The following is a 13,536-nucleotide window of genomic DNA, read 5'->3' on the forward strand; positions in this document are numbered from 1 at the left end:
CTCCAAATACTAAATTGTTCCCTTCTGTTATACAGGCACCAGAGTTGGAGTTAGAACCCGCAGGAAAGGCAAAGAAATTAGACATCCAAGAGTTAGAAGAAATTCGCAATGATGCCTACGAAAATGCTCACATTTATAAAGACAAAACAAAGTTGTTTCACGATAAGAGAATAGCTTAGAAGCATTTTTCGGTAGGACAAAAAGTTTTACTTTATAATTCTGTGTTAAAGTTATTCCCAGGTAAGCTTCGATCATGATGGATAGGGCCTTTTATTGTTACTAAAGTGTTCACACATGGAGCAGTTGAAATAGAGAGTGAAGAATCTAGAAAGCGGTTCGTAGTTAATGGCCAGTGGTTGAAGCTATTTTATGAGAATTTTCAAGCCCACACGGTTGAAAAAATCCATTTGGAACCACCATAAAACCAATAACGACGTCGAGCTAATGACGTTAAACAAACGCTTGTTGGGAGGCAACCCAATTTTTATTTTTATTATTATTTATTTTTTTCTTTACTTTATTTATTATTTTATTTTATTTTATTTTACTTATTTGGATATTAATAAATTTTTCTTCTTTTGCTTAGATAAAACAGAGCAAAAATGCGAAGAAAACCGTTGAGCAACGCTTAGAGTGCATTATGGCCCGACTTGAAACCTTTGGCCAGCAACTGACCAAGCTCATTGCCATCATTTGCGATCGACAGTAACAACACGGGGAGTTTTTCTAAACTTTTCTACCTATTTATTTCTTTTCGTCCACATTGAGGACAATGTGCTTTCAGTAGGGGAGGTACTCTTCATTATTACTATCATTTTCTGTTGTGATTTTGGTTATTGTTGCTGGTGTTGCTGCTTGAGGCTTTATTTTGTCCATATTTATTTTTTTGGAATCTCCTACCTCTTTTCATGCCCAAGATTTTTACCAAGAATTGCCTACTATTTGACCTACAAGCATGATTCTTGTTTTCTGAGAAAATTGTGAATTTTCCATAATTGATGCCACCTCCACTGTTTTATTCTTATCAGACTAAAAATAATTGTGATTCATAAAGTTAACTTTATCTTGCTTTTCGTAAAATTGATCAAGTTTAAATACAAAGTAGATACTTAATATGTTTGCATGCTAAAATATGTTGATGACTTTTAAGGTAATTACTGAAACTTATTTTTGACACTTGATTTTTTTTCTCTAAAGTCCTCAAAAAAAAAAGAAAAGTTATTATTAAAATGTCGTTTAATGTTTCCGTGGTTATGAGTGCAGCTTAAAAACGTGACTGACTGAGTAACCGGGGTAGGGTGCTTGGGTTGTCATCCTATTTCGCGTCAAAAGGTTGTGTGACGTGTTAGGTAAAACTCCGCTAACCGAAATTAATTTTTAAGAACATGTTGGGCTGAGTAACCGGGGTGGGGTGCTTGGCTGTCATCTCTCTTCGCTTCAAAAGGTTTGATGTGTTCTTAAGAAAAATTATAATAAATTAGGAGTTTGTGAAATTTGAGTAACCGGGGTGGGGTGCTTGGCTGTCATCTCTCTTCGCGTCAAAAGGTTCAGTATATTCCTAAAGCATAAAAAAATGAGAAAAAAAAACAAAAAAAAGATAAAAAATAATTTGGGGACTAAAGGAGGAAACAAATAGAGTGTCTTGGTAGGTTTGGTAATTTACCTAATTTTTATTAAATAATTCAAGTTGATTCAAATTTTTGTGTGTATTAATTGGAAAACTTTTTCTGTTTTACTTAAAGCAGGCTTAGGGTTCTCTTTAATTTTCATATGCATTTTTGACTGATTTTTATAAAATTTTGGAGTTGTATTTCTTTTATGGCAGAATCTAACTTTCACGGTAGATAGGAACCATACTTGAGGGCAAGTATGGGCTAAGTAGGGGAGATTTGATAACACTCTAGAATAACGTATTCTTATGTATTAATTATGTATTTATTCTGAGTATGATCCTGCTAATTTGAGCTATTTATGAACTTTTATCTCATAGGGACTAAATTTGAGGCAAAAGTAAAATTAAGGGCCAAAAGCATGAATTTAGAGATAAAATGGGCCAATGTGCGACACAAGAAAAAGTTGGTGCCAAAAGTGCAAGCATGGAGGACACAAGGGTTGAAATGCAAAAAGAAGAGATTTTATTCTATTAAACTCTATTTTAATTATATTAGGATAATTAATATTGAGATAATTATTAATGATTATTTTTAGGATTTTATTTTATCTTTATTTATCTTTAATTAAATGTATTTATATTTTAGGAATTTAAGTAGGATTAAACTATCTCCCCTAGCACTATAAATAGGGGGTGAAGTGACTCAAAAGGGGGTGAAGTGACTCAAAAGGGGATCCCATATATTTTTCTGAAAACACTCTCTCCCCAAAAGTTTAGGCTTTTGTTCTTCTCATATTTCTTTTTAATAAAATCTTTATTTTCATTTATTTATTTTATTTTCTACCACAACCATGAGCCACTAAACCCATCTAGCCGAAGGTTGTCAAAAATCCCCAAAAGAGTTCATGAGGCTTAGAATTCGTACTTAGCCTCCTCGCTGAGTATTCATCGTTTCTCCGCACTACGGGGCTGACGCTTCCGTCCATGTCCCTTAAGAAGTAAGCTTTTCAACGTATGCAAAGACGGCCGCTTTGTATGTTTTAGGAAGGTTGCACAGTCGGTTCGTTAGCTTACTGTGTCAGAGGTTGGCGAGCCTAAGAGACAAAATGGCGTGGGATTCGCCATTGAGAAGCGTTGATCTAGCATAAGACGATCTCACAGAAGCGATTGTTGGCTAGAGTCAGGTTCCACTAAATCGTAAGTCTAAATCCTTGGAGCTGGTGGTCGTAGGTGTCCTCTTCCACTATAACTGGCTTATTCGGTTTGGGAAGGATCATCTAAAAGTCGAGGATTGAACCCAAGGCTGAACGAGACAACTGGAGGCTGGAATCTCCCATAAGAATTTCCTTTCTCTCAATTCTATTTTTAATTTCTCTAATTTTCGATTCAATATTCTTAAATTTGTTTTTATTTTATTTTTCGTTTTCAAATTCAAACATTTAATTCTGTTATTTTTTTATTTTATTTTTTTCAGGCACGCAAGTTTTCTTGGGCAAGATTCTGCCTAGGATTTCACGAAACAAGATATTTTGCAAGTCCAGTCCATGAGGATTTGACCCTACTTCCCTTTTATTATTCTTTTTCATTATTTATTAGGGATAGGATATTTTTGGTGCTTTCAACGACCGCATCAACACGGGCTGGTACATGGGTGTGTGGCGAGCCTGTGTGGCTCACACGGGCTTGTGGCCAGCCCGAGTGGAAATGTCCAAGCCGTGTGGATCCTGTAAACAGTTTTATTTGTCCGATTTTAGCTCAATTTTAGTTCTTTTCGCTCCCAAATGCTCTCCTAAATATAGAAACATGAATTTAAAGGATTAGGAGCATCAAATTCACTAATTTACATAATTAATCATCTAAAAATGCGTTAAGAATGAGATTAAAATATGTTACTTTTACAGCTTATCAAATATCTCCACACTTAAGCGTTTGCTTGTCCTCAAGGAAAATTCTCAACTCAGATTAAAAATAAAAATAAAAATTCTCAACTTGTAATTCCCATCAATAATGTCTCAGAATAATCTATAAATAATCATACATTGATAATTCAAATAAAAGAGCACTAAAGATTTAAACAATCCAAGTCGAACATTTTTAAAGCATGAAAATATAGGTATTTCCCCTTTTTTAAGTAATTACCTTTAATTCAAAATCGCCAAGAATTGACATCCTCACTAAAGATTCACTCAAATCACTCAAAGTGTTTAAGATTCAATAATAAGCACTCAATAGTCAAACATGAAAAGTCCTTTACCATAGGCTTGCATGAAAATCAAATCTCCACCACTATAAAATGATATGATACACAAATCAAAAGGTCTTTAAGAGGTTGTAATGGGGATTAGGTTAAGGGTGTAGAGAAAGACTAAAAAAGTTGATTAAAATCGAGATCAAATTGATAAATTACCAAACTAGAAAAATAAAAAAATGCTAAATTAAAAAAAACAATTTTATTAATAGAAAACATTTCAAGAATAAAAACGAGCTTCTTTTCAAAATATGAATTTAACTGGTCAAGCTCAATCAACATAGAACTAACTAATAATCAATATTTTTTTATTTTTTTTGATTTTTTTGAACAATAAGAAATAATTCAACAAATTAAACAGAAGAGCATAATTAGGCAACTAACCAAATCAAATCTCGACAAAAAGGGAGTCAATAAAACGGGAAAAAATTTCAACAAAAAAAGAGTTATGTGTTAACATTAATGGGTAAATCAAGAAACGGTGCGTTAGGCTCAACAAGGTTCACTACTGGTTAATTATGTATGTAAGGCCCAATTTTGGCCCGGGCCTAAGACCAAAAAAATAAACAAAAAGAGTCCATTTACAACAAAATTTAACCCAAAATACCCTAGCCCAATTTTGCAAAACCCTAATGGCCCTAGTGGCCCAAAACTTAAAATGTTTCAAAAAACCCTAGCCTCCAGAGTACCCTAGGGCGCCGTAGCCTTGTTCCTACCCCAGCCTTCCCACGCTCGCCACCACCGCCGCATGCCATAGTCACGCTCGTCTGACACCTGCAAGAATTGAATGCAACAACAAACAAAGGAGGCACACGGGCAATAATGGTAGAAACAAAGAATAAAGAGAAAGCAAATATTTTTGATTCGGCTATAAAAGCCCAAATCTCACCTTTGTAAGATTTTTACGAACATTTTAATAAAAAACAAAATCAGAGAACGAATTTGGGAGGTGAAATTTTTTACTTGTTTTCGGTTCTCTTTCTTTTATCTTATTTTTGTATTCATTTTTTATATTAAATAACAAAAATAAAAAAAGGAAAAGAGAGAAGTGTATTGAACCGTGCCACGGCCACGTCATTGGGGGTCCTCTCTCAATCGCCGAAATCGGTCATTAACAGCGAGGCCGAAAGTCCGGGGGTCTCTAGCTCGTTCAGGTACTTTCGCTTGTCTTTGAAGGTTTTGGCTTCAAAACGGGCTTAGGGAGGCCGTTAGGATCTAGATGACCCTTTTTTTAGGGACTTCGGCTGCCGCACATGGCGGTCACCGCCGCCGCCGGCCGGTGGCCATGATGGACGGACGGTGGCCCTATTGGACCGGAGCTAATGGGGTAGAGGGAGAGGTTGAGAGAGTTTGGTAGATTTTTTTTCAAAAAATAGGGCTAAAATATTTTTTTGGGTTTAAAAAATTCTATTTATAGTGTACCCATACGACGTCATTTTGGGCCTTAGTCTCAGGCGCCAAAACGGCGTCGTTTTAACTTTGCCCGATTACCCGACCCATTTACCTGGAGGATCCGCGTGTTTTGTGACTAGGGTATAATTGCTACCCTAGTCCTTTTGCTTTTCTTTGTGTTTCCAATTAAGTACTCTTTACTTTTGCAATTTTACCCCGTTATTTGTTGCACTTTCAATTCGGTCCTTACTCGAACTACATCGTTTTGGAGGGTGGGATATTTATTGTTTTGGTCCCCTTCCTTTCGCGCGTGTCACAATTTAGTCCTTTTCTTTGTTTCTATTTTCGATTTCGCCCCTAATATTCTGTTTATTTTTAATTTAATCCTTTTCTATTGTTATTTTATTATTAAACTAATTAGATTATTATTATTATAGGTATTATTATTGTATTAGTTTATCTATCCATTTACCTTTTTATATATATTATTTTATTTTATTATGTACTATTATTTTAATTCTTTTTATCATATATTTTATCTAGTTTCATAATGTATTAGTTTATGTTTTATACTAATTCAATATTGTCTATATATTTTAATGATTTTATTTTATAATACATTTAAAAAATTTATTTATATATACTTCTATGCTTTAAAAATCAATAATATTTTTATACAATACTATTTTATGTATATATAAAATTGTAATAAACTATTTTATTCTACATACAGATCTTTGATTTATATATACATACTTATATTTTTATATATATTTTATAATTTATATACATATACATATATATATCTTTTACTTTTTTATAATCTTATTCATTTTCTTTATTTATTTCTTTATTTACATTTTCATTATTATCTTGAAAGAATGTTTTAATTTTATTTGCTTATATACTTGTTATTTTGCATGATATTGATTTGTCCTTTTATTTATTTTGTTGCTATTGTTCGTATTATTTATGCTCACATTATCGCATTCATTAGCATTTCGTTACGCATATTAACACCATACATCAAAAGGAAAATTTTTCTAAATAAGACAATATTTTGCGTTTTGAAATTTGAAAACACGTGCCCTAACGTGCTGGGTTTCGATTTCTCGTTTGACCAAATAGCCAAATATCCTCTTAAAATTTCAAAGTATGGGTTTTGGAACCATAAGGTGATCTTGGTTTTGAGGGTTTAAAGTATTGTATTCTAGCGTGCTGGATGTGATATTTTTTTCAGAACAAGAGAATCCAATTCCAACCCATGATATTCGATTTTTTTAAGGATAATATTTTTAAACTCTTCTAAGTTTTCAATCTTTGACACTAAGACACTAATTAATCAACTAGGTACCAATTTTTGGGCATTACGAGGGTGCTAATCCTTCATCGTACGTAACCGACTCCCGAACCTATTTTTTTGAATTTCACAGACCAAAAGCATTATTTTAACAAATATAAACTGTTTATTAAAAACAATCGTTTTACAGGGTGACCCGATCACACCTCATCAAAAAAGATTGGTGGCGACTCCCATTTTTGTTTTCATTCTCAAAATCTAAGTCGACCCCATTTTCACAAAAAAAATAGTGTCAACAACGTAGGCAGGTTTTTTTTATGGGATAAGTAGGTTAGAACCTTAGTGCCTTTATCATCTCCGTATATCAAATCAAAGGTGTGGTCTCGACATGTATAATCGAAGCAAGTTCTAGAATAACAAATTAAGTTAACACACTCATAACTAATAATAAAATGAGCAAGAAAAATGTATGCTCTAAAGGCTCAAAATCTCACAAAAAAATTATGATTTTTGATGTCAAACTTGTAATTTTAAAACTTCAAGAAAATACCTCAAATCAGGAAAACAACCTAAAAAAATTTAATTCTGAAAATAAACTTATCATGCTTGATTCTCTCATGTCTTAAAGTTTAAAACAACCAATGCACAAATATCTATGAATTTAATCCAAAACACATCAATAAAAATCACAAATCGTTAGAAATTCATTCTAATAGAAGTATGAGAAAATTCCTTAAACACAAGACATAATTCAAGGATTTTCTAATAATTATATAAATAACCTCCCCACACTTAAGATATATTGTCCTCAATGTACAAACAGATATAATCACAGTATAAACAGAATATCATAAGCGAGAGAGAAAACTGAAATTGCCTTGAATATTGGATGAAATTGCCAGAATGGTGAAAAGCAAAATTGTAGACAAATTTAAATGTAGTGCATGATCCCGAGCAAACTAATAAGAAAATAAACATAAATAATGAAGATCAAAGGGTTATAACTCGATTGGAAACAACCATAAAAATATATTTAAAAAAATAATTAAAATAAGTTTAAGAAACTAAATAAAAAATAAAGCAACTAAAATAAAATTAAAAAGAAAGATAAATAAAAAAAACTTAATGATACCAACAAACTTAAAGGTAATTGTAATAGTAATAAAAAATACTAATAATAATAAAAATAGCAAAATAAATTAAAATAAATTTAAAATCTAAGTATAAGAATAATAAATAAAATAAAATAAAATAAAAGCGGTAGCTTGGTTGGGGAAGAAGAAAAAGACAAATTAAGAAAGGAATTCTAAGGTTTGGGCCACATGGCTGTGTAACACGGCCGTGTGGAGTATTTTCAGCCCGTGTGCAATTAAAAGTCAACCCAATTTTCACACGACCATGTGCTAGTGTCACGGGCCGCAGTTCAAAGCCCGTGACCAGCGCACCAAATGCATCCAATGGAGGTCTGTTGCTCAGATGGGGATCATTTGGCCCACAAGAACTGGCCCGATTCAAAGAGATATTGGACAACCCTGTCAGATTGAAGCCTGGTTGGCCCGATAGCGAAGAGATGGCAACTTAGGCTAATATGGTAACTAATCTTAGAAGATAGAGGGAATCATATCTTGTAAAGATTAGATTAGATTTGATAAGGCTTATCTTGTAAATCCCTAAAATTAAGGGATATGGTTAAATCTCATCCATCGATGTAATTGTATCTTGACCGTCGGTTTTGGGGGAGCTCAACTATAAATAGAGAGCCTCCCCCTCATTTGTACTCACTCCTGAATTGTTTCATTATTCTTTGTGAATAAGAATTGAGAGCATTTACTCAAACACTTTGCGAGCGCTCTTTCTGTTGTTCTTTTGTAGCTTCTTTTGGCACAATCGCTTCCGCTATACAAGTTGGTGCCTTGGAGGAATTCTAAGGAATCCTCACTTTTGGGCGTAAAGGCTGACTTAGGCGAGTTTGGAGCAAACGGATCGCCTAAGGCCGCACGGTTTGCGAGACGAAAGGTCTAGCCCCGTGACAAGTGGTATCCGAGCCAAGGTTTGAACCAAGTGATATCTGAGTTGTTGGTTCAAAGGCACCGTTGGGATGTCGAAAGAAGAGTTCGAACAAAGGTGGGCGAGGAAGTCTTTGAGGGAGACAATATCGGCAGTAGAGGAACGTGTGGGTAAACTCGAGGGATCCATGGAGGATGTAAAGGAGGCACTCGATGGGGTCGAGGATCACATAGTAAACTGGAAGGAGCAGTCCAGAGACTATGTAAAGATGTCTTTTGATTCCACCATGGACAAGGTAAACGAGTTGTTTAATTCACACAGGGATAAGCTGTCGGAAAGGAATGATGCTCTCGAGGCCATGATGATGGCTTTGAAGGAGGAAACAATGGCCACGACGAAGGCTTTGAGCATAAGAATAGAGGAGCTCGAGGGAGAGCTGGCCTTGTGTCAAGCAGCCGTGGGGAAATGAGTGGTAAATGCAACACTCAGTAATGAGGATGTCCCAAAGCCGAAAGAGTTTGTGGAGACAAGGTCTGCATGTGATGTGGACAATTTCTTGTGGAGGATGGAAAACTACTTCCGTATCAAAGGCATCATGGAGGATGCGGTTAAGGTAAACACTGCTTCAATGTTTCTTACTGAAATTGCGCTTTTATGGTGGCGAGGTAGGACCACAGATAAAAGGCATGGTGAGATTGGGACGTGGCAAGAGTTCCAATGCGAATTGAAGGGACAGTTTTACCCAGAGTTTGCCGAGGAAGAAGCTCGGGCAAAGTTACAAGGGATAATGCAACAGGGCACAGTGGGGGAGTATGTTCGAGAGTTCAAGGAACTCATGCTCCAAGTTTCAGAGGTGACCGAAAGAGAGGCATTGCTTGCTTTTCAAAAGGGATTGAAGCCGTGGGTCAGACAGGAGGTGGAACAAAGAGGTGTCCAAAAACTGTCGGAAGCCATGACGGTAGTTGAGGCCGTGGTCAAGCTTGGTCTAGGGAAAGACAAGCTTGGGTCTTCCAAGTCCGAGGAAAGGGGCGTAAGTGAAATGGATCACAAGGAAGATAGAGTTAATGGCAATGGCAACGGCGACAATGGTGGTAATGGGAAACCACGAGTTGGGAAGAAGAAACCCAAGAGGAAAAGGGACAAGCTGAAATGCTTTCTTTGCGACGGTCCACACATGTTAAAGAAATGTCCGAGGAAATCCGCGCTTAAGAAGAAGCCGGTGGGAAAGGCCTTGGTACTTGGTTCGAGCGCAAGGGGTGTCGAAGCTAAGGAGGTCGAAAGCGAGAAGAAGCCAGTGGAGTGCTTCTTGTGTCATGGTCCGCATAGGTTGCGGAAGTGTCCAAAGAAGTCTGTCATCGAGGGGAACGATGGAGCAGACAAGGAGCCCAAGAAGCTTGGTTCGAGCAAGGGAAAAGCCGAAGCCAAGAGGGCAAAGAGGAGCAAAAGGAAGCAAGTAAAGTGCTTCTTGTGCCATGGTCCGCATGAGTTGCGGAACTGTCCAAAGCAAGCCAGAGTCAAAAGAAAGGCAACGTCTGAGCTTGGTGAGTCATCGGAGGGGCTTCCACCTAAGGAAGAGGTGGGTTTGTCATCGGACTTAGAGGAAAGAGTTGCGATGAAAACAGTGAAGCTGGGACCAATGAGGCTCAAGTTGAGTGAAGCGTCAGAGTTAGCCGAGTCATCGACAAGGCTTCCACCTATGGGAGAGGTAGGTGCTGCATCAGACTTCAAGAAAAAGGAAGCGATGCATGTGAGACAGTTGACCAGAGTAAATGCAGCGAGTAGGACGGCTCGAGTTAAGAAGCGACGTAAGTCGAGGCAAAAGTCCCAAATGAAGGGAAAGGCTAAGGCGCCGAGACGAGACCGAGGCGAATCAAGTCAGTGCCATTCAGAAGTCGCAACGAGGACGTTGCGAGAATGGGTGGGGGAGAATGTCACGGGCCGTAGTTCAAAGCCCGTGACCAGCGCACCAAATGCATCCAATGGAGGTCTGTTGCTCAGATGGGGATCATTTGGCCCACAAGAGCTGGCCCGATTCAAAGAGATATTGGACAAGCCTGTCAGATTGAAGCCTGGTTGGCCCGATAGCGAAGAGATGGCAACTTAGGCTAATATGGTAACTAATCTTAGAAGATAGAGGGAATCATATCTTGTAAAGATTAGATTAGATTTGATAAGGCTTATCTTGTAAATCCCTAAAATTAAGGGATATGGTTAAATCTCATCCGTCGATGTAAGTGTATCTTGACCGTCGGTTTTGGGGGAGCTCAACTATAAATAGAGAGCCTCCTCCTCATTTGTACTCACTCCTGAATTGTTTCATTATTCTTTGTGAATAAGAATTGAGAGAATTTACTCAAACACTTTGCGAGCGCTCTTTCTGTTGTTCTTTGGCTTAGCTTCTTTTGGCACAATCGCTTCCGCTATACAGTTGGTGCCTTGGAGGAATTCTAAGGAATCCTCACTTTTGGGCATAAAGGCTGACTTAGGTGAGTTTGGAGCAAACGGATCGCCTAAGGCCGCACGGTTTGCGAGACGAAAGGTCTAGCCCCGTGACACTAGGCCATGTGTGTTTTCATTTGCTTCTCCCACGCCCATGTGAGATCCCACACGCTCGTGTGGCTTGGCCGTGTCTCTCACACAGCCGTGACTCCTGCCCGTGTAACTCTCTAACTTTGAAAAAATTAGCTCCATATTTCACACGGCCTAGGACATGCCCGTGTGTCCAGGTCGTGTGGGTCACATGGCTATGTCGCCAGGCTATATGTGTCATTTTAGGCCGTGTAACCGTAGAATTTTTTGAAAATTTAAGTCCCAGTATCCACACGGCCAAGGACACGCCTATGCCTCCAGCTCGTGTGGGTCAACAGCCATGTCGCCAGGCCGTGTAACTCACTGTCGAACCCCTTATAGTGCACACGGCCTGAGACATGCCCGTCTATCTAGGTCGTGTGGGTCAAAAACACTTTTTAAATTTTTTTAAATTTGAAAATTAATTAGTTTTAAGAATAACATGAAATAAAATTAAAAGAATTAACAGTTTTAACACTCAGGTTGCCTCCCAAGAAGCACTTATTTAAAGTCTAAGCTCGACTTATCTCGCATTCGCACGGTCATGGTGGTTCATGGAGTCAAAACTCCTCTTTCTCATTATCAATTCGATTATCAATATAAGGTTTAAATCGAGCACTATTTACCTTAAATGTGCCAAATTTAGAATGAGTTATCTCGACTGTATCGTATGGGAAGACATTCAGTACCGTAAAGGGATTTGATCCGTTTGCATCAAGCTCCGAAATGGAAATTCGAGGAACCGTTTTATCTAGAAGTACCTTGTCTCCGACCTTAAATTGTTTCGTTCCATCCACATGCTTATCATAGTGTCTCCTTAACTCTTTATCTTCCTTTTTTGGTTTCTCCTTAACATGTGTTCACTATTCATCTAGTTCATCAATTTGCAACATTCGTTCACGATGAGTCTTTCTATTTCTAGTGCATGGACTAAAACGTGGCTCCATCAAGTTTTTTCGAGGGGTTTCCTGCAAAGAAGTTTGAGCCACATGGTTACTCATGTTAACAGAACTTGTAAAGTCATCTCAATCATTAGATGTCTTAACAGAATTACGAGCTTGGAGAGTAATCGTTTCGTCACCTACACAAAGTACTAACTCACCTGTACCAACATCAATAATAGTTTTAGTAGTTGCTAAAAAGGGTCTTCCTAAAATTAAAGGGAATTCATTTCCCTTATCCATGTCTAAAATAACAAAATCAACTGGGAATATGAATTTATCAATTTTTACAAGAACATCTTTAATAATACCCCTAGGAAATCTAATAGTTCTATCTGCTAATTGAATACTCATCCTAGTTTGTTTGGGTTTCCCAAGACCGAATTGTTTGAACATTTTATAGGGCATGACATTAATACTCGCCCCTAAATCAACTAAAGCATTATTAATATTCAAACTACCAATTAAACAAGGATAGTAAAACTCCCTGGATCTTTCAATTTGTTGGGTAGTTTATTTTGCAAAATGGCTGAGCAAATTGCATTTAACTCTATATGTGACGAATCATCTAACTTCCTCTTGTTCGCCAAAAGCTTCTTTAAAAATTTAATGGAATTGGGAATTTGCGAAAGAGCTTCAATAAATGATAAGTTAATATGTAATTTTTCAAAGTTTAAGAAATTTACTAAATTGTTCGTTCGTGTGGTATTTTTTCGTCACGTTAGGATATGGCACTCGAGGTTTATATTCATTACCGACCAATTTTTGTTCATTCTGACTTACCTCGACCTTACCGTTACATACCATACTTTCTTGCTTCGGTTCTGGTTCAGATTCAACTAACCCTTCTTCATTTTGCACAGTAATTGCATGAAGCTGCTCCCTAGGGTTAGTTTCTGTATTGCTAGGCAAACTACCTTGTAGTCGTTCTGAGATTAACTTAGGAAGTTAGCCTATTTAGTTCTCGAGCCCTTGAATCGATGCTTGTTGATTTTTAAGCGTTGCTTTAGTGTTTTGAAAATGAGTTTCTGACACCTATATAAACTTCGTTAACATCTCCTCAATGTTCAGCTTCTTCTCTTGCTGGTAAAGTTGTTGTTAGAAGCCTAGAGGGGGTTGTGCTCTTTGATTTCATTAACCACCCCAAGAGAAATTGGGATGGTTCCTCTAACCTGCATTATAGGTGTTACTGTAAGAATTATTTTGAGGCCTACAATTATTACCCATATAGTTGATTTGTTCATTTTCTGTGCTAGAACCGTAGGGTAAATATTCCAGATTGTTCATTCCTCTTTTATTCGTATCGCACTGCATCACCGGATGTACCTATGTAGAAACACATAAACCATCAATTTTCTTATTTAAAAGTTCTACCTGATTCGATAACATGGTGACCGCATCTAAGTTAAAAAATTGACTGCTTTCATCAAATTTGTCCTCATGACTTGCCACTGATAATTATTCAGTG

General features: G+C 37.0%; 1 protein-coding gene across 15 annotated transcripts in view; it reads left to right on the forward strand.

Annotated features, from left to right (window-relative positions):
- Positions 1 to 13,536, forward strand: part of LOC105764736 (uncharacterized) — an 80,415-nt gene that overhangs the window by 16,445 nt on the left and 50,434 nt on the right. The window lies entirely within an intron of this gene.

Source organism: Gossypium raimondii, chromosome 12 (genome assembly GCF_025698545.1).
Source record: "Gossypium raimondii isolate GPD5lz chromosome 12, ASM2569854v1, whole genome shotgun sequence".
NCBI classification, from domain to species: Eukaryota; Viridiplantae; Streptophyta; class Magnoliopsida; order Malvales; family Malvaceae; genus Gossypium; species Gossypium raimondii.